Below are 26,419 nucleotides of genomic sequence, written 5' to 3' on the forward strand. Positions count from 1 at the left end.
TCTGTTGTTGGATGTAATAATGAACATAGCAGTCTTCATTTACTCCTGGCATCTGAGCTGCTGAAGACGTTATGCTTTACGTTTGTTTTTGAAAGGAATGTGCCCGGATCTACATAAATGCATATATGTCCGTGCAAATCATTCGTGATCCAACTTCACCAACATAAGTGAGTATAAGGTTTTCTTTTAATGAATCTTTGCAAATCACCTAATAATATGCTAATTTAAAAATAATTAGCTTATAATTTCAACACAGGAGAGACTTTTTGTTGTTTCCAAACAAAAGGAAACATATCGGCCGTAAAGAGTTGAAATATATCGACATATCTGCAAAAATCCAATATCATGGATCCCTAATTTACCAGCATTCACCATCACTGAACCATCTATAACCAGCAATTAACATTATTCACTATTACTCACCATCGTTAACCATCATTGAACATCACTTGCCAAAAGTAACTACAACATAATTCACTCTCATCCAAGTCAATGAACTATCACTCACCATTATTTATCACTGAAGATCACTCACCATTACACACAATCATTCACACCTGCAAACAGTACAGTTAACGTGTACATATTGTTAGTTTGCACAGAGTAAATCTGACTAGAATAGTCTCTACATATGCTTTACTACCAACAAAAGAGCCTACTGTCTGTACATAATATGACAATTACAGATTGTTGCAGTGAAGTTTTTGTATACTATATATTCATGTGAGGTCTAGTTATAGGCAATCTTGAAAGAAACATTCTTTTGAAAGTGGCTGATGTATGAGCTGGAATTTGTTCCACCACTGAAGCCAAGAATTAAGAGGCTGTACAATCTGGACAAGCAGGAATCCATCATGTGGAGAGAAGCGGAGCGGATCACAGCGGTCCGGCTGGGCTTTACAGTCTCTGATCGGTCATAAGAGAGAGTTGTCTTCTTTAAGTTCTGTCTAGCTGTGCTGGAGTCAGAGATTCTCTCAGTCACTCTCTAACTGTGGCAAAACATTCAGCACACACTAATCTAATTGCATTTTTTTATTTTTATTTTTAAGAAATACATTTTGCACTAAACTGATCAAAAGTCACTTTAAGGACATTTATAATGTTATTAAGGTTTCTATTTTAAATAAATTATGTTCTTTTGAACTTTCTATTCAATAAAAATACTGAAAACACAACTGTTTCCAACATTAACATTAATGCTCAAGAAACATTCTTGAAGGAATGTTACTTAGCAGCATAGCAGCATATTAGAACTACTGTATATATATATTTTTTTATCAAATTAATGCAACCAAGCTTGGTGAGCATTAAAAACTTCTTTTAAAAACATAAATGTTTTTTTAAATGTTAGTGTATATAAGAGTGTGAAACATGCAGGAAAGAAAAATGACAACTATTGAAACTGTTCATTCTAGACAGCAACTATATTCATTTGAAACAAATCTACCTTTGTTAAAATCTCCAGCTTCTCCGATTTTTGTCTTGTAATCAGCCTAATAACAAAAGCCAACTGCTCTCACCCCAGCCGCATTACCTATGCAATGAAACACAATGCTAGAGATGACAGTGCATTCGGAGCTCACGGCAGGAGCATCACCCCACAACCCAGTGTCCTGCTGCGATCTGTTCTCCATCGTTTATACTGTCTGAAATGAGGTGAGGAGGAGCGAACTAACTCATGACAACTGAAGAAAGGTTATGCACATGATAACAGAGAAAATATGCTGCTTAACATGAGGAGTGCTGTGTTTATGGTTCAATGCAGGGCCGGCCCTGACCAATTTGCTGCCCTAGGCAAGATTTTACCTGGCGCCCCATGCATCACAGCCCATTTCACCCTATCATTGTGTTCATGATTTAGCATATATATATATATATATATATATATATATATATATATATATATATATATATATATATATATATATATATATATATATATATATGTACACACACACACACACACACACACACACATTACAGCAGAACTGTTTCCAACACTCATAATAAATCATCATATTAGAATGATTTCTAAAGGATCATGTGATAGACCGGATGTCACATGTGTCACTGAAGAATGGAGTAATGATGCTGAAAATTCAGCTTTGCATCACAGAAATAAATTATAATTTAAAGTATAATAAATTGAAAACAAATTATTTTAAATTGTAATAATATATCACAATATTACATTTTTTTCTGTATTTTTGATCAAATAAATGCAGGCTTGATGAGCAGAAGAAACTTCTTTCAAAAACATTAAAAATAGTAATGTTTCCAAACTTTTGGCCTGTAACGTTACTGTATCCCCCCAAAACTGCACAACTGTAGAGTAAAACAATAATAAAAAATTTATAATAAAAAATGCGTCTTAAAACTGACATGATTGTACAAAATCACAGTCTGGGGACTCAGAACTCAGAACAACTGCTAACATTAAGTTTAAGGTAAAAATAACTGCCATGAAATTATAGTATCTTACTCCTATGCAATAAATTGTTCATTCACTACATCTCTTTACCTCTGTCTTTATCCTCTTCTCTTCTTTTTGGCACTGTATCTATCGCAGACTATGCTCATTTATAATGTGTCATGTAAATTAGGCCTTCCGTCACAATCAGGAAACTTTCACCGTGTCTAGAACTGGCGCGAGCTGCCAGGCCCGTTTCTACGAGCTGTGTGTTAACAAAAGCAGTGCTGTCTACATTGGATGCGGCGTCGGGCACGCTACACAACAAATTACCAACAACTGATCGTGCGCGCGATCTGTTACTGACGCACTTCAAGCACTCGATGGGCGGGGGAAGATTGAAGAGCCCACTTTTTTTTTTGCTTTATTTGGTAGTATTTCGAATTAATGGTTTTTAAATAGTAGCCTATTATAAAAAAAAAATATGTAAAAAAAAAAAATTCACTCATTCTGGCGCCCCTATGGATGAGTGGCGCCCTTAGCGGGCCGGCCCTGGTTCAATGCAGCACGGCATGAGTATATTTGGCATTTTTCATGAGTAGAATACAAAATAGGGTCTGGAACTCCTAAAAAGTTCAATATTTTTAATTCCACCAAATGGGGAAAAGAAGGTTCATAATCATATCATTGTTCATCAATAAATGAAATGAAGTTTATTAAATACAGATTTGTGATTTTATTATTTCAGTCATCATTAAATATATATATATATATATATATATATATATATATATATATATATATATATATATATGTATGTATATACACACATACACTCACAGGCCACTTTATAAGGAACACCTGTTCAATTGTTTGGTGACACAAATTGCTAATCAGCCAGCCAATCAAATGGCAGCAACTCAATGCATTTAGGGGGATTTAATTGACTTTGAACGTGGAATGGTTGGTGGTCTGAGCATTTCAAAAACTGCTGATGTACTAGGATTATCACGAACAACAGTCTCTAGGGTTCATCTCTAGAGTTGTGTGGAAGAAAATGCCTTGTTGATGTCAGGTCAGAGGAGAATGGGCAGACTGGTTAGAGATGATAGAGAGGCAACAGTAACTCAAATAACTCGTTACAACCAGAATACCATCTCTGAACGCACAACACGCCGAACCCCTGAAACAGATGAGCTACAGCAGCAAAAGACCACACTGCTGCTCCTGTCAGCTAAGAACAGGAAACAGAGGCTACAATTCACACAGGCTTACCGAATTTGGACAATAGAAGATTGGAAAAATGTTGCCGGGTCTGATGAGTCTTGATTTCTGCTGCGACATTCAGATGCTGGGGTCAGAATTTGGCGTGAAGAACATGAAAGCATGGATCCATCCTGCCATGTCTCAATGGTTCAGGCTGATGGTGGTGGTGTAATGGTGTGGGGGGATATTTTCTTTGCACACTTTGGGCCCCTTAGTTCCAACTGAGCATCGTTTAAATGCCACGGTCTACCAGAGCATTGTTTCTGACCATGTCCATCCCTTTATGACTACCCTGTACCCATCTTCTGATGGCTACTTCCAGTAGGATAATGCACCATGTCACAAAGCTCAAATCATCTCAGACTGGTTTCTTGAACATGACAGTGAGTTCACTTTACTCAAATGGCCTCCACAGTCACTAGATCTCAACCCAATAGAGCAGCTTTGGGATGTGGTGGAACAGGAGATTCGCACCATGGATGTGCAGCCGACAAATCTGTAGCAACTACGTAATGCTATCATGTCAATATTGACCAAAATCTCTGAGTAATGTTTCCAACACCTTGTTGAATCTATGCCATGAAGAATTAAAGGGTTAGTTCACCCAAATATTAAAATTATGTAATTGATAACTTACCCTCATGTCGTTCCAAACCCATGAGACCTCCGTTCATCTTCAGAACACAGTTTAAGATATTTTAGATTTAGTCCGAGAGCTCTCAGTCCCTCCATTGAAACTGTGTGTACGGTCTACTGTCCATGTCCAGACAGGTAATAAAAACATCATCAAAGTAGTCCATGTGACATCAGAGGGTCAGTTAGAATTTTTTGAAGCATCTAAAATACATTTTGGTCCAAAAATAGCAAAAACTACGACTTTATTCAGCATTGTCTTCTTTTCCGGGTCTGCGCGTTCACTGCAGTGTAGTGATAGGGAGTGTCAGCCACATTAAAAAAGTTAACAGCTTAAGACATTTGTGGATTAATGCGTATTGGAGACGAGAACCGTTTCAAACGATTCAGTTCGATTTGGTGAACTGGTTCAAGAAGATCCGGTTACATCGAGTGATTTGTTCTCGAACTGGATATCACAAACTGCTTTGTTTTGAACTCTCTCACAAAAGACACGGAAGAGAAGACAATGATGAATAAAGTCGTATTTATTTTTTACTATTTATGACTTTAAAATATATTAAAGATATATAGTATACCGTACACACAGCTTCAATGGAGGGACTGAGAGCTCTCGGACTAAATCTAAAATATCTTAAACTGTGTTCCAAAGATAAACGGAGGTCTTACTGGTTTGGAACAACATAAGTTATTAATGACATCATTTTCATTTTTGGGTGAACAATCCCTTTAAGGCAGTTCTGAAGGCAAAATGGGGTCCAACCCGGTACTAGCAAGGTGTAACTAATAAAGTGGCCAGTGAGTGTGTATACACACACACACACACACACACACACATACATACACACACACACACACACACACACAAATTTGTAATAAATAAATAAATAAAAATAAATAAATTAAAAAACATTAAAATAAAAATATTCATATACGCATTATGATTCACAACATTAAAATATAAAGATATATAGATTGATAAAAGATATTGATATATAAATATTTGTTACTTTTTAATATTTCTCATATACAAAATATTATATACACACACATAACTTTACTATATGACATTAAAATATATGTTTGCCTTTTTTTAAAAAATGGATACAAATAAAAATATTCATATATAGAATATGAATATTTTTACTATTTATGACTTTAAAATATATTAAAGATATATAGATAGATAAAAGATATTTATTTATATATATATATATATATATATATATATATATATATATATAAATGTTACTTTTTAAATATCTAAATTAAAATTATTATTATATTACTTTAAGGTGGAGCAAGTCAACACCACCACTTTGGTATGTGTTTAAAATGCTTTTCCATGCTAGGTTAATTCTTTCAACATATCTAATGGTTCTCACCACAAATAAATAAATAGTAAAAAAAAAAAAAAAACACTGGAATTTGGTGTTTAATGATTACAAAAAGTGGCACCAAAGAGTAGCATATTCCTGGAAAGCACTATTTCTATATATGAATGTTCTCAACAGATGGGAAAACATCTCAAATCAATAGTTGGTAAACCGTTTCCATGGCAAAAAGGAGGAAAAACACAAAACACTCCATTTCCAGTCGCACATCAGCAGGCTGAGAGAGGCGTGTCCTCATTAAAGACCTTACCAGAATCAGATGTCCTTCACAGCATCAAAAACAGCACTCTTATTATTGAGAAGAATGCATCAGAATTCTAAATGAAAGGTTTTTTTTGTTTTTAAGCTTCATTTCCCTGTATTGTTCCACGGCCTCTTTGCTGCTTTCTCACAGCCCAGCAGACATCTCAAACAGAGCGGGTGCCTCATTCAGGGCCCTGAGCGCTGCTATCGCCATGGAGATTTGGTGGTGACGCAGAGCTGATAGATACTTGAAGGGTTGAGCGCTGAACTCCTGCAGCCCCCCGTGAAGAGCGCGCCGTGGGGAGGCGAACGGAAGGACTTGATAACGGCCATCAGCATCCACTCTCATCAAGAGGAGGAGAGCACGCGTGAAATGATGCCAGTCGCAAAAGAGTTCACTGCAATGAAGTCTGTCAATGTATCCCAGAAACACAATACAGGTTAATCTTTAAGAGTGAAAAGTTAAACACCCGTTTGGTATCGAGTTACAGTTTGGGAGTTTTGTGCAATAAATGTACACGTTTATTCAGCAAGGAAGCATAAAATGTTCAAAAGTCACATTTACAATGTTACAAAAGATCTCTATTTGAAATAAATGCTTTACTTTTTAACTTTCTATTCATGAAGGTATTATTAAAAATGTATCATGGTTTCAAGCAGCACTGTTTTCAACATTGATAATAATAAGACATGTTTCTAGAGCAGCAAACCAGCATATTAGAATGATTTTTTTAAGGACCATGTGACACTGAAGACTGGAGTAATGATGCTGAAAATTCCAAACAAATCACAAAAACATATTCAAATAGAAGACAGTTATTTTAAACTAATAATATTTCACAATTTTACTATATTTTTGATCAAATAAATGCAGCCTTGGTAAGCCCTTGGTGTGACTTCTTTCAAATCTCAATGACTCCAAACTCAGTGTAACTTAACTTAAAATACATAGAATAGCTTGGAAGCTACATTTAAACTATGTAACAGATCTAGTGTCAAGATATTGTTTTTCTTAAATATGTGGTTACTTAAGACTGAAATCTACCAAACGCGAGTCCAACACATTGCAAGTGTGCAGTTATACAGACTAGTGTATGTTCTTCTGTTCAGTTTTTTGTGTCATTATACCAAATACATTCAGGTAATTAATTAGCTCCAAAAAAATCCTGTTAGTATTTAACTAATTTGTTTACTAATTTGAACTAACTTACCTAGCAAGTTTCTCTTCAAACTGTTGCTCTTATCTGACAGCAGCTGATCAGAAAAAGAAAATAATTTGAGACAATTAGCTTAAAATTCCCACATTAATGCTGAGATTGCAATGAAATGCAGAAAGCTTTCAAAACATTTGTGCTTATATACTTGTATAGAGCCTTTTGGCCTTAACATCTGTTTTACAGGCAGCATTATAGGCATCCGAGGCACACTCACAGCCAGACATTAAATAGATGCAAATATAAGCAGTTCAATCTAATTTTATTTTACTCAGTATTTGTCTGTTATGTGTTTGTTTGATCCAGACTGTGCAACTTTGGATTCAACTTATGATAATTAGTGAAGCATTTTGTGTATAGGACAAGATACCTTTGAATAACATTCAGTTCACTTTGGTAGTTGTAGTCGGCGAGGCTGTACACTAGATTTTGGCACAGAGCCTGACAAACGTCAGAGCAAAGCCTCCCTCGTGTCCAGGCTGCGAATCTTTTTGCAATTCAGACTCACAGCAATTTGTCTGTTTCATTTTGTTCCATTTGTCTTTGACAAGCCTGTTCCACAGCCGCCTGGCAGCGTGAGCCGAATGACATGCAGTAGAATAACTTTGAGAAAAGCTTTTCACATACAATTATAGCACGACTGAAACAAGTGACACACACATGCACATGATTGACAAGTGAAATTGTGTTTCAAGTTGTTTCAAAATATATTGTCAGCAGGGTGTGCGCTTCAATTTTTTATGCATTTAAGAAATGAAAAATGAAGGAGAGAGACTAAATACATGGCAAACTGAAAAGAAAGAAAGAATAAAAAAGTACGCACACACACACACATGTGTGGCATGGTGGCATGCAATGCTGCATATTCAAATCACTGTATACCGTATTCTGTGTGTCAAACTGAAAACAAAAGTGATTTTGTTTCACTTATTTTTCAACCACTCTCAACTAAAGTCCTGTCATATACAGACATTTTCCACCATGCAATCAATTCCTGATTAATGTCTCCACATTTATAACTAACTGGGAAAAATTCCCTCGTTTCTTATTATTTCCCCTTGTTCCTTATTTCTGGGAAATGTCACATTACTTCAGTAAAATGGACTGTGAATGCAGGTTTATCTTTGCTTTAAACATTTGGTGCACATGTCCAGTCTTTCAGGATGAAAATACTTTCGTCAGAAAAAAAAAAGCCAAGATGTTTTGTGTGGGAAGAGCATTTCAATTGCATCCAGCTGAGATGATTGTGAGGCTCTAAATCTCTGAATACAGACTTAACCATATCATTCCATAAAGCAATAGTTACACAATGTCTGGATGTTTTCTGTAAAACGTTCTTAAAATGCAATGGTCCCCAGGTAATACTGTACCCCAAATATACCAGACAGTTAAATAGTTGTTCTCATGTGAACAACCACTAACAAAAAAGCCCAAAACTAAAACAGCTGGTGGTGATGTCCCATGTCACTGTGGTTTGGCAGGGTTCCACAGAAATGTCTCTTTGAGGCTAATCAAGGTCAGGTTTTCAGGTTACCGTCTGGATCTAAGTTTTAGTCACATTTGGCTCAGCATTCATGTCTATCAAAAGCCTGAATTCATTTGGGAGTGACTGAGTCCATTATCACAACAAATATGAAAGTCCATATTATTAACGATCCTTCAGAAATCATTCTAATATCATTCTAATATGCTGATTTGTTGCTCAAGAAACAGTTCTGATTATTATCAATGTTGAAAACAGTGTTGCTTAAAGGAATAGTTTGTGCAAAAATTTTGATCAAATGTACACATCCTCAGGCCAATTAAGATTTAGATGAGTTTGTTTCTTCATCAAAACAGATTTGGTGAAATGTAGCATTTCATCACTTGCTCACCAATGGATCAACTGCAGTGAATGGGTGCCATCAGAATGAGAGTCCAAAAAGCTGATAAAAAACATCACAATAATCCACAAGCAATCTACAATATTGGGAAGTCGTGGCCTAATGGTTAGAGAGTCGGACTTGCAATCAAAGGGTTGTGAGTTTGAGTCTCGGGCCGGCAGGAATTGTAGGTGGGGGGAGTGCATGTACAGTGCTTCAATACCACGACTTAGGTGCCCTTGAGCAAGGCACCGAACCCCCAACTGCTCCCCGGGCGCCGCAGCATAAATGGCTGCCCACTGCTCCGGGTGTGTGTTCATGGTGTGTGTGTGCACTTTGGATGGGTTAAAAGCAGAGCACGAATTCTGAGTATGGGTCACCATACTTGGCTGTATGTCACATCACTTTCAATTAACATCTTGTGAAGTGGAAAGCTGCATGCTAGTAAGCAACAAATCCAAAATTAAAATGTGTTTAACCTTAAACCGTTGCTTCCAGCTAAAATACAAGTCCATAATCCATAAAATTGCTTCCTCCAGAGAAAAAGTAATCTCTTATGAATCAGGAGAAAAATATGCACAAAGCACCACTTACAAGCACAAAACAGTTGTAAACAAATGTGTTGGCTGATTTTGATGTGAGAGGACAACTGAGATGGTTTATTTTACTAGAGGAAGCATTATTGTGGATTACAGAACCATATTTTGTCCAAAGACACAGTATGACGTTAAAATGCCATTAACTGATGGATTGGAGTGGTGTGGATTACTTGTAGAAAATTGTGATGTTTTTATCAGCTTTTTGGACTCTCATTCTGATGGCACCCATTCACTGCAGAGGATCCATTGGTGAGAAAGTGATGGAATGCTACAGTACATTTTTCCAAATCTGTTCTAATGGAGAAACAAACTCATCTACATCTTGAGGGTGAATACATTTAGCTATTGCGGTCATGTTATTAAAGCACAAAAACACTTGAGGCAATGCATTACACTGATTTTACCATGGTTAAACAGATTTTAAACACTCTGCTTCATGTCACAATCACTATACGCTCTCAAACGGCTTATTGCTTTAACAGGCTCCATATGTACAAATGTTTTTCATATTGTTTCTTCAATATTTATTCATTTGTATGTTTACACGGTTACCACCTTATATACGCTTACTAAACCATGCAGCAAGTCTTGCGGTTGTCATGGTTACGCCGCACTCAAACGCATGAGTCACATGATAAGCTCAACACAGCACATGTACGTTTCATGGTTATGATTGTGAGAAACACTCCAAAAAAACAGAGTGATGTACAGTGTTGCCGGGAAGAGTTTGGATTGAAGTGGGCGTTCTGCGTGTATCTTGTCATTTCCTGGTGATGCTGAGCATGAGAGAGAGAGAGAGAGAGAGAAAGAAAGAGGGGGAGGTGAGACAGAGAGAGAAAACTGCTCAATTGGAAAAATGCATTGACGATGCATTGCACAATAAAATTGGAAAGACTGTTTTGTTGTGTAAACCAGCTTGTAACTATACAGATGAAGAGGGTAATAGTCTCTCTACAGCCTGTCAGCAGCAAAATGCATGTCACCCTGCAGAGACTGTCCTCTCAGACAATTATGTATTATTAATGTACAGTGCCATTCCAGCTCCTTCCAGGGTATGACCTGTCACCTGACTGAAACATCAGGTCTCCCTCCATTTAATCCCACATTTCCCTGAAGTCATGCAAACTGGATCCATTCTGCTGAAATAATAGAACAAAATCACCAGTTAAATAATATTGATAAAAATGTAGAAGGGGCAGAATATATTGATATTTTAGGTGTTGTAACTGGTCTCTATTTTTATTGTATTTTTTATTGTATTTTCTTATATTAATACAGTAGAAGCTCCTAATGTACACCTCGCTACTGTTCTGTGGCTATTTCAATCTGTAGGATCTTTTCCTGTATTGTGAATCCTTCTGCTGCTGCTGTTTGAAGTTAGAGACAAAGTTATTACAAACACATATGCATTCTAGCCTCATTCCGTCAGCCAATATTGTCATCAAACTTAGATGTTTGTCATTTTAGAGAAACCATCTGTTTCCAGTGTGCAGGCGAGGAAGGAACAAGAAGCCGCAATCTACAGAAGAATTTAGATTTATGTGGGTTTTCACATCCAACCGTCAACACTTCACTGCTCTTCAGATTTCACCAAAACAAGCTTTACCTGCCCTCTGTGTCTCGGCAACAGATCACCAAAGTCTCATGGTTACAATTTCCATGGTAACTATGACCAGGTCATCTATTCATCAGATGAAAACCCAAAGAGCTTCATGCAGATCAGAGCAAACCTGAGATTCTCCAGCACAGACAGATCATGAGCTGAGTTTCCAACACAACACCTGCGCACACACACACACACACACACACACACACACACACACACACACACACACACACACACACACACACACACACACACCTGTAGTTTGAAGAAACCAAGCCCTTCTTATATGAATATTATATACAACATTAATACATTAATATATTCAATATAAGCAATTAATATAAACATATTTATATTTATAAAACGAGATACTGTTATTATATATTTTGTCAATTTTACATTTTCATTATGGAAACATTACATACACACACATATACATATTTGGAAAGTGTCAAAATATTCTATTTTAAAATTATATGATAATTATAATTTACAGGTTGAAAAATGAAACTTTTATAATATTTTGTTACTTGTCAAATAAAAATCTCATGCATGCATTTTTTTATTTTACACATTTTTCTTTAATTATTATCATACATCAACAGAAAGAATACAAGTTAATTTATAATTATGAGAATTTAAGAATAAATAAAAATACATTTAACATGTTTTCGAGCTGTTGAAAAGTGTTTAAAACATTGTTTTCACAACAATATAATAATTTAATCATTATAATGTGTAAAAAGAAACATATAATTATAAAAGTATTATATTCTGTTATAATAACATAACAGAAAAATATTATTAAACTTAAAATGCCATCTTTAGTTAAAATATTAATAGTTATTAGAACTAAACTTTTACGACACTCACAAAGTAAAATGTGTTTCGTAATAGCCATAAGTATAAGCAACAGTGATAGTGATCTTTCCACAGCAAAAAAAACAAAAAACAAAACCCAACCAAGAAAAACAAAAAGTTAAAAGTAGTCTGCCGCAGTAAAGCATGAACATGATGTTCCTGAGCTCCTAACAGAAAGCTGTGAGTGACATGTCAAACAAAAGTGAGATTTCACTGAAAACCAGCAGAGGAGACGCACTGTTCCAGTTCCTCTATATAAACTCTGTTGACCTGTACGGTCAGATTCAGACGTACAGTAATGATGAGTGGCAGAGAGTCTTCATCCTTCCGTGAGGGTGAGATCTGGAAGGACCCTTCACACCAGAAAAGTGTAAAGAGATTCAACGACCCTTCATCCAAAACACACCTGTCTGCGTGAGAACATGTCTCTGTCCTGTCAGATTCCCAGCCGAATCCTAGCAGTGGTTTACAGACAACTTGCTCAGGAAAAGGTGCTATTAACATCTATGGAAGCCACATAATAATGTACATGTGATATATATTAAAAGCAATTGCAACATTTTATCTCCCAATTCAGATTTAGTTTCTTATAATTTTCAGAAAAAGCGAATTTGCAGAGAGAGAGAGAGGGGGGATGAGATCGGGAAAGGTCTGAGAGCAGGGACTTGAACACAGGACGTCCGAAAGCACAGTGGCGCTATGCTGACGCGTTGCCCACGAGGCTATCAGCACCGACAACAACGTTTACACCTTGCAATTTTGATGTTTTCTAAATATAGAGTTTACATCTAAAAAAAATCTGTTTTTTAATTCCACCACAAAATAAAAAATATTTTTTTTTTCTCACAGTTGCATTGTTTATCTAACTATTTGTTTCTCACGATTCTGAGAAAAGAATCAGAATTGTGAAATGTAAACAGAGTTATGAGACAAACTCAGAATTGTGACTTTTCTTGAAATTCTGAGATTACAGCTCACAAATCAGTATATTATATATATACAATTTTGAAAAAAAAATCTTGCTATTCTGGAAATAAGTCCTAATTGCAGCACATAAACTTAGAATTATTTTCTTGCAATTCCAATTTTACAGCTTACATCTTTCTTTTACTAGTTTAATTAATAGTTTGCATCAGAGCCATATAGATAGAGAGTTACGACAAAGGAATTTCGAAATGTCTGGTTGTCACGTGATTCATGTAGACTTCAGATAGTTCCAGGAAGTTCGTTTGCGGCCATTCAAACTGATAGAGAAAAGTGACAGAACTGCGATTTCTGGTAATTAGGAGTCAATAAATGCATTTTATCCTATATATTTATACAAAACACACCGACATATGTATGTAGCATGATTATGTACTTACAGCGATGTTTTTAAAATATCAAATCAGGTCATTTCTGAGGATTAGTTACCGTTATTTTAAAAACTCATTTCAGGCTAACGTTAAGTTGTATAAACACGGGTTGCTGTTGCCTTTTTATGTTACACATTATTCTTTTTTTCACTGATCTCATGTTAACTAATGTCATATTGATGACTTTATGACTTTCAGATAGTACAGAGACAGGCTGGTGACAGGTGATTTTCAGCTCACACCGCACAATGGGTGAATTAACTATAAGCAGCAGTAATTAGCATGTTAAGTAAATGTAAAATGAAGCTTATTGTTTACAATTCATACAATTACATATAGTAATATAATTGTGTATTATAGATATTATTTATCTAATGTATAATTCTTACAATACTTATTCATATACACAATATATTCAGGTTTAAAACAACTTAAGCATACTCATATATAAACATGTACACTGCCATTCAAAAGTAATGATGCTGAAAATTTAGCTTGGCATCACAGGAGTAAATTACATTTTAAAATAGAAAACAGTTATTTTAAATTGTAATTATATATTATGAGATTACTTTTTCTTTGTATTTTTATTCAAATAAATGCAATTAACTATTTAAAGGAATTCATGAATACATTCCTAATAAATTTAATAGCATGCCAAGCATTTTGTATGTGTCCTTTCTTTCATGTTGTCCTTGCATAGTCTCCAACATGGTTTGCTGTGCTGCATGGGGATACTCAGTCAGAGAAAGGTGTGCGAATGTATGGCTTCCCCGCTGACATGGAGAGGAGAAAAAAATGGTTGGCTCAAGTCAGCAGGAGCAATCTAAATCTAAATAAAAATTACAACAACAAAAAAATTTGTGAGGTAATTATACTTAAATTTATTTGCACTTTTTACATGGAAAATTATTTACTGGAAATAAGGAACAAGCAAAGCCTTGCAAAACCCAGGGAGATGAGACTTGGTGAGACATTGGAGGGAGTCATTAGTGTTACCTATAACTGTGCATTTAACCACCATGTGATATGTACAGTATATGTGGGTAGACAAAAAAAAAAAAGTTTTGTGTGGAAACTAAACTCAAGTTACTCTGCAGGCACATTTTGAGGCAAACCAATTTGTCATGACCAAAAAATTCAAGAGTAGGCTGAGACCAGATGCTATTCCCACAATCTTTGTGCATCGTCCTGTGGTCAAAAAGAGGAGTGCCCCTGCTCCACGATGCACCCTTAGACCTGTAGACATACAGCAAATCAATGTTGATCACAGCTATAGTATTACAGGTGATATATATATATATAATAAGTACAAACTCATACTAGTTGAAGTAATATTTCTAATTTTGAAGTGATGTGATATTTTCAATATTTAAAATTAGCAATACAATGTATTCTGCCTCTATCAGTTTCAAAGGTTGAGGAAAAAAAGAATGAGGACACTCAGAGAAGGGAAAGTGACAGTGAAGAAATAGAGGACATTGCTAGAGAGGACAGACAGGGACAGGTGACACTACTCAGTCAGCATGCAGCAAGTCAGTCAGCATTCCAGTGAACCATCAGTCAGTTACCTGGGTCTATTAAAAAAATTGAAGAGACAAGAAAAAATATCAAAAAATGCAAAGGCAGCACTAAGAAAAATAATGAATGAAAATGCAGCTCTCAAAAAAAGAATTAAAATTAGGGACAACATTTTAAAGAAATTTTTGTAAAAAGACCAAATTATGGCATTAGGAAGACGAACCACAAAAGGTATGAAATGGAGCAATGAAACAATTAAGAAGGCATTGAAAATTCGCTTTGCAGCCGGTCCAACTGGTTACAAGACCCTACAGGAATTGCAAATTCCCTTGCCAGCGATCAGAACCCTGCAAAGAATGATGGAATGTATCAAATTTGAGCCTGGTATATTGACAGAGGTATTTGATTTTTTAAAACTGAAAGTAGATGGGTTGGCAGACCTTGAAAGGGAGTGTGTGCTGTCCTTGGATGAAATGGCAATCACTCCAAGTGTTGAGCTGCACATGCTGACAGGCAAACTCTATGGTGATGTCACTTTGCCAGGTCACACAGGAGTAGCAACACATGCTTGTGTGTTTATGTTGGCTGGAAACACAACTCGCTGGAAACAAGTAGTGGGATATCATTACAGTGGCAATTCTACCAATGGATCAGAATACAAGCCAATAATTACAGAATTAATAGAGAGGGCAGCATCCATAGGGCTACATGTGCTTGCTGTCACCACCGATATGGGTAGCCCTAACCAGGCCATGTGGAAATCCTTTGGGGTCGACCACACCAAAACATCTGTGCCGCATCCAACGACACCGAATAGGTGTCTCCATTTCATGCCTGATGTCCCACATCTGGTGAAAAATCTAAAAAGTGCCCTTGTCCGTGGACAGGTGTTAACAATTCCAAAGAATGTGGTTAACAAAGAGAACCTACCTTCCAATGAGGTTTCAGTGGTCCCTATTAAGGACTTATTGTCCTTTCAAGAAGGGATGGCATTAAAAGTAGCTCCCCATCTATCAGCTGCAGCCATTGAGCCAAGCCACTTTGAAAAAATGAAGGTTGGTCCTGCTCTTAATGTATTTAGTAAGGCAACAAGTGCTGGACTGAAGTATATGGTGCAGCAAGAAAACCGCCCTCTCTCCTACCTGACTACAGCGTGGTTCCTGGAGCAAGTGGATCATTGCTTTGATCTTATGTCATCTCGCCATCCAATTACAACACTGAGCAGGGTCAAGATAGAGGAGTATGAAAAGGCCATAATCTTCCTACAGGATATCATCCATCTATTCTATGGGATGAAGATTGGTCATAAGGGAGTTTGGAAGTCTGTTCAAAAAGGGGTGATAATGGCAACCAAATCAGTTTTGGGCATACAGGAAGAGATGCTGACACAAGGACACAGGTTTGTGTTAACTTCAAGGTTCACACAAGACTGTCTTGAAAATACATTCAGCTGTGTGAGGTCTAAAAATCCCATACCAACTCCAGTGGAATTCCATCATGCACTGAGAATCATATCAGTAGGGCAGTTCCTCACCACCATCACGTCTGGGAGCTACCAGGACGATGACAGTAGCTTTTTGGCAGACTTCCTGGAAACAGTGAAACAAAACGTCACTCCATCAGTCAGAGTGGAACAGCTGATGGTGGAGAACAAAACAGCACCTGACCTCACAAAAACAGAGAAATGTATTCTCTTCCATCTCGCAGGCTACATTGTCCACAAATTAATCAGATTTGCCAGCATCTGTGGAAAATGCAAAACTGCAACACGGCAAACTGATGACAATCCTGCTGGAAATAACAGTATCTTACTAAACTTAAAAGAATTCAAGGCAGGTGCTCTTTGTCGTCCCTCCCAAGAAGCCTATGACTTCACCCAACAAATTGAGAAACTATTTAGGTCCAAGAGTAGTTCCTACCTCATGGAGCTCCCCAATGCAGTGGATGTGTTGGAGAAAGAAGCTCAGTCACTCTCCAGCAGGCTTCCATCATGCTGTGGAGTAGAAGGAAAAATCTCCAAAAGATTTATACGGCTGAGGTTGAGGATTGAGGCTAAAAAAAATACGAAATGACAGAAAAAAACAACACTTAAACGATGGACATCTTGGAAGCAAGAGCCAATCTAAAAAGAGGAAAAGGACCAACAGTAGCTAAGCTTCAACAACCAGCAAACAGCTCCTCCACCTTCCAGCACCCAGCCAACACTAATCCTCCACCTACCAGTCCAGCACCCAGCCAACATCACTGACCCACAGCCTATAACATCATTGGTCCTCACTGCAGTATGATTCCTTAAATTATTATTCATAATATGTATTTCATGTTTAGTTTAGTATGATTCCTTAAATAAAACAGCAGTACAATACACATTTAGCACACGACTTTACTACTGGTTTATTTGAAACATACCTTTTGTTTTCATTCTCACCATGGTCCCCTCAGTACTCCTGACCTGCATCATTACTGATGCTCCATCACAGAACAGTCCTGTGGTGAAGAACCATTAATCCTTCACCTACCAGCACCCACAGTATGTTACATTTATACACTAACAAGTTTAAGTATATAATACAGTAATAAAATACATGTTAAGTATGATTACTTCTATAATACAGTAGTATTATATAATATAGACAGGTAATAGTCAATTGAATCACAATGCCTGATAACACTCCACCCATGTTTTTGCAAACTCAATTCACTCTAAATTTATATCAATAGGGTGCATTTTATTATTAAGAAATGTAATTATTTAATACGTGTAATAAGGAACAAACTTTATAACCTAATTTTTACCACTTTCACTCGACGCTGTCACAATATGAACATGTACTATATGAATATGAACTAATATGTAACGTTAGCTAACTTTCCCCACCCTGCAAAAAAATGTTTAGGCTCATTTTCTCATTTTACAATTAATAGGGTGTCCGTTACTAACTTTATTCACCTCCAATCCTAGCCTAATCTGTTAGTTATCTGATAACATCCCTTAAATCTACTCATTTAATGATTAATAATCTACTAGAAGGTTTTAATTTACAAGTTACTGTTATTTAGATGTACTCATAATATACAATGTTATTATTTAAACGTCTTACCTATTAAAAGTGCGTCGCAAACGGTTTGTTCTGCTGCATCTCTACGGCGCGGCATCGGTTTACTGCTACTTCCGGGAACTATTGAGAGGCTCCACAAGCCGCCATTGCTGTAAAAAAAGCGTTCCATTGGAGTCAATGGAGTTGTCACAACTCTCTCTCTATATGGCTCTGGTTTGCATCTAGCAGTTTTTTCTCTGAATGCTGACTTTACATCTAGCAAGTCTGCTTTATGTTTCCAATATAAAAGGGTTATTGTGACTTTTTCTCACAATGTACTGGCAACGATCCAAGAACACCATGATGTACAGGTAAAGAATGTAGTTATATATATATAATATGTAATGGAATATTAAATGGAATATAAATACATATAAAATGGAATATGACCGAAGAGGCAGAAATAGCATGAAAACATAAAATGATTTGCATTTTAATGATACTTTGTTAATTATAGACTCAGAAGTATTTGTAATTAGAAATTTCATTAAATCAAAATGGCTGTATCCAATTTCTTATAATCTCTGGTTACCGTGAGATCTGTTTCCAAAAGACCTGTGTATCACTTTAAATTAGCTACTTACCAATATGACCCACTTTACATGGTTTCAATCAGGACGGCAAGATTCAACCAGCTCTTTCCTATTCCATTCTTCCACACATCAAGAAGGAGACCCTACGAGAAAGTCAGCACAGCCACCTCCACATTTCTCTGAGACGCGTTCTTAAATACCTGCGTTCACAATTAAACAAAAAAAAAACAAGCATGTACTGTATTATCTGATGCATAATTCAAAGCATATTGAAAGTGGTGACAGAGTTCAGAGAAAGAAAACGGCTTTCCTCTTAAGTCAGTATGTCTGACAAATGAAATGATTATACTGTACATGTGCCGCGTCTGCAAGGTTTAAATCCCACTAATTAGCTGGGTTAATGTCTACGGTAATTTCTCAATTAGATATTTTAACTCTACTGAGAGCAGGTGGAGAGTGCTGCACCTGTTCACAATAATTGAATGTAGGAGTGCAGAAGAGAGATGTCAAAGTTAGACTCATTAGACTGTTCAGAATGGAATACTAGTGCTCACTAGATTCTGTGCACTATATAGTGGTAAAAATGACTATTTATATGATCAAAAATGCAGTCAGAATAGTAATATTGTAAAACATAATCATTTAAAAGAACTGTTTTCTATTTGAATATATTTAAAAATGTAATTCATTCCTGTGATACAAAGCTGAATTTTCAGCATCATCATTGTGTCACATGATCATTCAGAAATCATTCTAATGTGCTGATTGCTGCTCAAGAAACATTTATTATTATTATCAATTTTAATTATTATTGAAAAAAGTTGTGCTGCTATATATTTTTGTGTAAACTGTGATGCATTTATTTGAAATGGAAACCTTTTGTAACTAATTAAAAAGTGTTTACATTTACTTCTTCACCAATTCAGTTTGCTAAATAAACATTATTTATACACTAATTATACCGAAAAAAACAACAGCAACATATAAAATCAGGTAAATGCATTAAACAGTGTTTTGTAATTGAGTGAAGCCATAAATAATTTAAGCAAAAAGTCCAGATTACTAAGATTTCTCTGCATGTAAGGACTTTTGGTGGCATTCTGGTGGCAGAGAAAAATAAATAAGAATAACTTATTGAAATGATTTCAGATTTAAGGTTTTCTTGCATAATCAGTTTTTTATTACTTTAAGAAATTACTGGTTTTGAAATTCAGCGGTATCTTTATGTGTTTGTAAACGATGAGACTGTTAATAATTCTTTAAACAGAAAAAAAAAGATTTAGTCAAGAACATTGCACTAATTAAAAAAAATGTGCAATATGCAAACAGGAATAAAACACTGTAGTAGACCACTGAGTAGTATGCATACAGTAAATCTGCAATCTGTCCACGGTATACAGTAAATACTGCAAAAACAGAAAAATGTAGTTTATGCTATGCTATATTGTTATTCTGAACATGCCCACACAAACACACACTAATGGTAACAATGCAGAGGTAAACAAGACAGTGTTTTAGAAATTGATATGTCTTGTGCTAACTCTTAATCATGAGATACATCAAGCAGTGAACTCTATAATGTTCTTCTAATCAAGTGTTCAAAGATCAGCTGTTTCCTTTTAAAAATGACATTCAATTAGCTGTTCAACGTAGGCTGTTGATCACTATTAGCTTCATGATTGCCACTAAATTGAAGGCAGTGATGTATATTTGGATGTGCGGTTGTGTACGTAAGGAGGATGTGGACAGGTACGCTGAGCACAGCAGCAGCAGCAGCAGCAGCAGCAGCAGCAGCTCTGTTGAAGCATGCTTTCGCTGGCTGATTCTCGGCTGTCTAATGGAAGTCAATGACTCGCATTAGAAAGGTTCCAGAACAGACGGAGTATCCATGGAAACCTGCGCTGGAGAGCATGTCCGTCCCAGTGCCTGCAGCGATATATTGTAATTACAGAGCCATTTATTCTGCACTCGGGGGAAAAAAAAGCCCTCAGTGATGGTCGTAATCACGGCCGTCTGAAGGATCCGCATGTAAGTACAGCAGCCTACGCATGACCTGATTAAAATTCCAACTAAATCAAGTCCTTCTGGCCTGTGAGAACATCTTGTCTGTGAAGTGACACATGATATCATGTGTGCCGTCACATCGATGTGTCAAAATAACTCGCTACATGGCAGTACATGTGGTAGGCTGCAACCTCTGTGTCTAAGCAAATCTAATTTATCACTTTGTCACTGACCATGAACACTCACAGTCTTTTATGTGATATTATGATATTTTATGTGTCCAACATCTTTTAATGTAACCGAATGCATCATACTGATCAATGTTAATAGTCAATTGTAACAATATAATATAAATAGATTTTAAACTATTTTCTGAGCAATTGCAACACTCTATAAAATGCTTGGTTCAGCCTGTTGGGTCATTTTATGGGTTGATGTCAGTCAGCTAAATGCGTCAGTCAGTCTTTTCGCATGATCTGATTCGATATAATACTGAATATAATTTAATTTAAAGGGGTCATCGGATGGCCATTTTCCACAAGTTGATTCTTTAGGGTCTTACTGAAACGTCTATAACATACTTTGTTTAAAATTTCTCAATGGTAGTGTAAAACAACACACTTTCTACCTTTTCAAAATCAGCTCTGCATACAGCAACCCGTTTAGTTGCATGTCTCTTTAAATGCTAATGAGCTCTGCTGACCCCGCCCCTCTCACCCGTTAAGTGACGAGCAGTTCTCACGAGACTGTTTACTTTAGCTACATTGAGCTGCAGAACTTGCTAACTAGCACGTTAACCTCTAATCTCAGTACTTTTTGTTTATGGGCAGGTTATGGAGTCAGTCACGGTATCCTTCAGCTATGAGTGAAATGTGAGGCGTCGATCTGAGGTTCGCAGTTTCCCCGGGGAACAGGGTGTTCTGGTTGCCAGGATGTTGTCATTTTGTTGCTAAAGTGTTCTCAGTCAGTTTTAACACATTGCTATGCAGTTATAGAGTGTTTGTGGTTGCAAGGCTGTTGTCATACAGTTGCTACTCAAATACACTATGTATGATGTACTAAACTGAACTGAGTAAACTTAAACAACCATGCCCAAATAACCTGAATCAAACAAGCTCATCCCAACTAAAGTATCTGAGTAAGGTATGAAGTTAGCCATTAAATGGTTGTTACATCCATGACATGCCCCAAGTAGTTGTTTTCTTTTATTAAATCAACTTTAATTATTGTTAGCAGGTCCTCAACCCCAGCACATGCTCTAGAGGATGGTAAACCCCCGAAACACTAACATACCAGAAAATCTTTTAAATACAAACATAAAAGAGCATTAAACATTAATAGGTATCCCCATTGTATCATCTTGAGAAAAGATGCATAAAATAACATTTTATTTAAACATTTACTATCCAGACCGGTGCAATGCATGATGGGAAGTGGAAATCCGGTTCATAAATTATATAATGATACTTTAACAAAAATTATGTATCTTAACTCGATTTAAATAAACTGAACAAGCACTAAATGCTATTTTGATCTACTTAAAGGTTCAATAGGAGATCTTGGAAAATGCTAACATTAGCCTGATAGCACTGAAAGTGAACGTCCCACCCTCCCTGCAATGGCTGTCCAAAGCCACACCCCCTGAATGCATTTATGCTCACAGACCAGAATACCAGAGACAACATTACTACAATAGGCTACATCGGCGGTTCCCAATTCCAGCCCATGTTCTGAAGTGAAGTAAACCCCTGCTCAGGGAGTAGGGAGCAATAAACATGGTGTAGGGATCATATCGATCGGAACACAGTTCATTCACGTAGCTCACTTGTAACGAGTCGGTCATCTGAATCGGGTGTGTTAACTAAGTGAGACCTGCAAAATATGTGCACGAGCACTGGAACTGGGAACCACTGGGCTACATCATGTATCATTCACAAGCAAGAAAACTTTAAAAGTATACTACAATACCAGAAAGGAAGACCGGTTTGTTGTTGTTTGTCTGCCATTTACGCTCTGTCTGCACAGTAAACCTGAATGCGCTGATGACGTATCCTGTCTGCGAGAGCATGTTGCACAGAGGTACACAGATACATACGTTGACAGGCAGGTAAGAAAGCTATGTAAAATGTTCAGATCGAGTGTTTTGATTGGACATACATTTCTTGGTCCTACCACTTCCACAAAATATATAAATACAGATAAAAACATTTAGAACAATTAACTTAATGATTGTTATCGGGATGCGAAGAGACTTTCAACCAGCATAACAAAAAATCTTTCTGAAAACAATCACCTATTGCACCTTTAATTGAGACATGCTCTTTCAAACCGAAAACATTTAATTGAACCAAAGCATAACTTTTGTTTCAAGTCAGTTTACCACAATGCAACGGTGTTTAAATGAGAAATCTAATATAATGGTGTTGAATTTAAATTAAAGTGAACAGTATCGTAAAATTGTAAAACGGTGTCCTGAGAGGGTTTTAAAACATTGCTATGCTGTGGCAAGGGTGTTTCTGGTTGCCAGGGTGTTGTCATATGGTTGCTAGTAAAGTAAAATACAGTAGTAAAGTAAAAAAAACAAGTTTTTACCCGTTTAATGTGTAATTCATAGTAACAGCACACCTCTCTTCAACAAGCTGCATGATGAGATGAACTGCTGTTAATGCTTATGGCTGCTTTTGGGTTTATTCAAAGCAAGCACCAATAACTGTTATTAGCAATATTATTTCACTATTCATATTTTCTTGATCATTATGTTGGCTGCCTGTTACCGCATCGCAGATGGACAGACAGGGCTGTCTGTCAAACTCTGCTCATATTTAGACATTTTATTGAGAGGTTTTGAGCTACAGCACGTTGTCATGGAAACAACAGATAAAAAGGCTATCAATTGAAAAGCTAAATGAGCCGAGAATGAAAGAAAAAAAAGGGAAAAGGAGAAGTGGAAAAAATGAATGAATCAATCAATTAATGAATATTTTCTAAAATTTCAACAGGAGACAATCAAATATAAATCTTATTTAACTAGGACTTGCAAAACTGATGATTTTGGACATCCAAGTCCTTCAAACCAGTGAAAAAACAAAAACATTTCTCCTGAGGTCTGTTAACTGAGCCATCATTAGAGCAGAAATTTGACATAAGATCTCAGAGACATCTATTTAAACTTCAGAAGTCTTGGGAAGAAACATGATGGATCGCAGAAATGAGCCATGACAAAAAAACATGACCACAAAACCACTCTGGAAACATTCCGTGCCGTTAGCATATAAACATCTCTATTTCCTATAGGGGTTAATTGAGGAGAGGTTCGCTAGTAATTCTCTAAATGAGATCATACATATTTTCACCTAACAGTAAATAAAACGGTTAAAAAAATATTTAAGACTTATAGTGTTCAGTGTTCACACCAAAAGAGAAAGCGAATACTTGCTCCGCATTACACGCTCCACATTACTTGCAGGATGTTTTTGCATCACTCACGCAAATAAGAATATAAAAGCAATTAAAACTTCTAATACAACCGGATGTGTCAGTTGCTATGTCACAGCTAAAAATATCTTACACACTTACTTACAGTGTTGCTATGTGGCCGGTAGTCGGGTGTTGTGGTTGCCAGGATGTTGTCATGTAGTTACTAAGGTCATCTGAGTGGGTTTCAACCACTGATCTATATCTATAGAGTATGTTTATATATATATGTGTGTGTTCGCTATTATAGATCAGTGGTTTCAACACATTTCACAGTCAGTAAAACAGCTGAAAACATCTTGCAGACTTACACTGAAGGAGGGAATGAAGTCATATCTAAAGAACAGAATTTAAAAGTTGACTCTTTTGATTTGGACCAGAAACGCCCCTAACAACCTGCTTAAAATCACCTTATCAACTACATAGCCTCAACTTTAACCTCAATTTTATATATATATATATATATATATATATATATATATATATATACTGGACTTTTAAAGTAAGAGATAAAAATAAGGTGAGAGGAAAACAGAAAATATGGAGGAAGAGAGAAGTGAAATTAGATGAGACGCAGAGAGCTGAAATGAACAAGGTCTCGGTTGCTACCTGACAGCCGGAAGTTGGTGATGAACGGCCTCTAGCAGGGATTCAGATGAAAAATCGGAGAGGGCTCTCACGGCCTCTGAGGACAACTACAGACACTGCTCTGATGAAATTGTGTTTGACACCAACAAATACTAGGAGAAACGGGACACAAACACATCTGTTAGTCTTCAGCTCTCTCTCACACATAGAAATTAGTCTACTTTAATATTGATTAGCAACACTGGCATATTAGCAGGAGAGAATTTGAATAAGTGTACTCACGGTGCTCAGGAGAATAAAAGTGTTCTGCGGTTTTTCATTATGCTAATAAAGGGTCCTACTGTTTTATGAATAATGCCTGTTGCTCATCACCTGTCCTGTTGCAGAGGTTATTAAGAAGACTGTTTGTAGTGTCTGAAGGAAATCATGGCACATCACACTGGCTTTAACGATATAGCATACTAGATTTTTAACACTTTTTTCCTTTTTCTTTTTGAAGAAGAAAATTAGCTATTTTTTGTATCCCATTTTTAATGACTAAACAGTATAGCTGAATGAAGCTGAGGGTGAATTTAATGTAATATAGCTGTCAAAAAAAAGCATAAAGATAATTATGATACAGAATATAATATATATAGGGCCTATATTATCTGGATACTTACAGACTGTTCTGTTTTCTCAACAGTCAGTTCAGACATAAACTGTCAATGTATGCTCTTTCAAGTCATGCTTCGGCAGTGAATGCATTGCATTTATGAATGCAATTTCAAGAATGAGATATGATAAATCAAATCAGTGCCGTTCAAGGCTGTGATTTTTGACAGTAATGGTTGTAATGTTTGAGTCTGAGACTGCCACCTAGTGCTCATAAGCACACACACATCACATCAACGACAGTCTGACTAAATAAAACCTTTACAAATGTCCTTCGCTGAAAACACCCTGATAAATTACACATTAAACATATGTTATGCATTTTGCGTCTTTTTCATGCGTCGCAGGAACTACACAGGAAGCAATTTTCAAGAAATATTCCTGGCTCAAAACACGTTCCAGGCATAAAATATTATATAGGCAATCGGTTTTGCTTGAGCTGAACTTGTATTAAACAACAAACGATAATCATCAACAAGTAAGATATATAATATAACAAGTAAGATATATAATATATATATTATATTATATTTCAGAGCCAGTGTGGACACACATGAGGAGAGCAAGCAAAGATTTATAGCATCCTGAGCCTGAAATGGACACCACTTCAATCAGCCAACGAGTGCGCAAGAATCCAGTCTACTTGCTTAAGAAGCTGATCACATGCAACAAAATGCAGCGTAGTGGGATGTGACAACCTAGCATAATATGCACACATCTGCAATGATGTCTGATAAAGACTGCTTCATCTGGAAAGCATGCTCTGTTCAGACATATTTCAGATGTAAATTTTAAATACATTCTGAATCATAAACATCTTGAAGTCATCTTCTAAACCTCTATTTGACATTTGATAGGAAACGTCCTAAAGACATATTTCAGATAAGCAAACACCCTAAAATACGTCTTGCAGATGTAAATGCAGACGTCATATAGACAGTAGGCTGTTCCACATTAAATGCATTCATACATAGTAGTAGGCTATGTTATAAAGTGTAGTGCAGTAGCCTATGTTAGTTTTCCATTCCAAGACAGGAAACTCTGGATGGATACTTAAAGTACACACCCACACACACAAAAACCTTAAAGTAGGCTACAAAAAGA

At 36.4% G+C, this 26,419-nt stretch overlaps 2 long non-coding RNA genes across 12 annotated transcripts; both read right to left on the minus strand.

The window, feature by feature from the left end:
• Positions 1-10,640: 10,640 nt before the first annotated feature.
• LOC132095724 (uncharacterized) lies at positions 10,641-24,840 on the minus strand. The gene is made up of 3 exons (XR_009422487.1): positions 24,683-24,840; positions 18,647-18,795; positions 10,641-10,760 (listed from the first exon to the last, which is right to left on the minus strand). It is a non-coding gene; the product is annotated as an uncharacterized LOC132095724 (long non-coding RNA).
• LOC132096057 (uncharacterized) lies at positions 13,504-18,231 on the minus strand. 11 transcript variants are annotated; one of them, XR_009422550.1, is made up of 7 exons: positions 18,059-18,231; positions 17,374-17,473; positions 16,884-17,016; positions 16,632-16,725; positions 16,441-16,553; positions 15,405-16,287; positions 13,504-15,311 (listed from the first exon to the last, which is right to left on the minus strand). It is a non-coding gene; the product is annotated as an uncharacterized LOC132096057 (long non-coding RNA). The 11 variants fall into 11 exon arrangements; XR_009422546.1 differs by having other exon boundaries at positions 16,632-16,752; XR_009422551.1 differs by having other exon boundaries at positions 16,632-16,755.
• Positions 24,841-26,419: the final 1,579 nt, after the last annotated feature.

Source organism: Carassius carassius, chromosome 20 (assembly GCF_963082965.1).
Source record: "Carassius carassius chromosome 20, fCarCar2.1, whole genome shotgun sequence".
Classification (NCBI taxonomy): domain Eukaryota; kingdom Metazoa; phylum Chordata; class Actinopteri; order Cypriniformes; family Cyprinidae; genus Carassius; species Carassius carassius.